This window comes from Capsicum annuum, unplaced genomic scaffold (genome assembly GCF_002878395.1).
Source record: "Capsicum annuum cultivar UCD-10X-F1 unplaced genomic scaffold, UCD10Xv1.1 ctg43376, whole genome shotgun sequence".
Taxonomy (NCBI): domain Eukaryota; kingdom Viridiplantae; phylum Streptophyta; class Magnoliopsida; order Solanales; family Solanaceae; genus Capsicum; species Capsicum annuum.
The window spans coordinates 1,242-2,023 of NW_025850845.1; the positions used below are offsets into that span (position 1 = coordinate 1,242).

The following is a 782-nucleotide window of genomic DNA, read 5'->3' on the forward strand; positions in this document are numbered from 1 at the left end:
TTTGATTTTGCGACTGAAAATCCACATTTGATTTTTCAATAGATTTCAATAGAAAGGTAAGAGAAAGTTTTGAACATTATGAATTTTGAGATAGACTCAATCGAAATTGAAAGGATGAATCAAACCCAATCAAAAGGGAAGAAGGATTAGGATTTCTTTGACTTTTAGGAAAAATTAAGGAAAACAGAATTCAAGGTGCAAGTACGATAAAAAAGCAGTTCAGTAATCCGGGAAAGTTTTCATCTATTTTGTATTTGTAGCATTTTGGCGACATGGCATAGTGGTAAGGCAGAGGACTGCAAATCCTTTTTTCCCCAGTTCAAATCCGGGTGTCGCCTGATCAACAAAAAACTAGAAATCTCTTTTTTTTCTTCTGTTGATATAACCCGCCGAATGATTCCCCAGCAGAAGCAGAGAAGGCAGACTGTTGATACTTGTTTGATTCTAAACATCTGGTCTGGGGGTTTTTCTAAAAAATAGGAAATATCCTTGCATTGCATATTTAGGCTTAGGCTAGGCTTCAAGGAAATATTCGAATGCTAGAGGGGCTATCAAGACTTCGCAATTACCTTCTACTACAAATACAAATTTTCTATTATTAATCCATTGTATAATGACTGGACCTTGGATTAGATTGGAGAGCCCGATAGGAAATATAAATAGGTGTGGAAGGGGGCGGAAGATACTTTATTATATATGAGGAACTCACGAAAATCTCTGAGTGCTCAAGCATCTAATCAATTGAAATGAGGGTCAACAAAAAAAGAATAGGACCTATTATT

The 782-nt window shown here is 35.8% G+C and overlaps 1 non-coding gene across 1 annotated transcript; it reads left to right on the forward strand.

Moving 5' to 3' along the window:
• Positions 1 to 266: 266 nt before the first annotated feature.
• On the forward strand, positions 267 to 338 carry TRNAC-GCA. Its single transcript has one exon. It is a non-coding gene; the product is annotated as a tRNA-Cys (tRNA).
• The last annotated feature ends 444 nt before the right edge of the window (positions 339 to 782 follow it).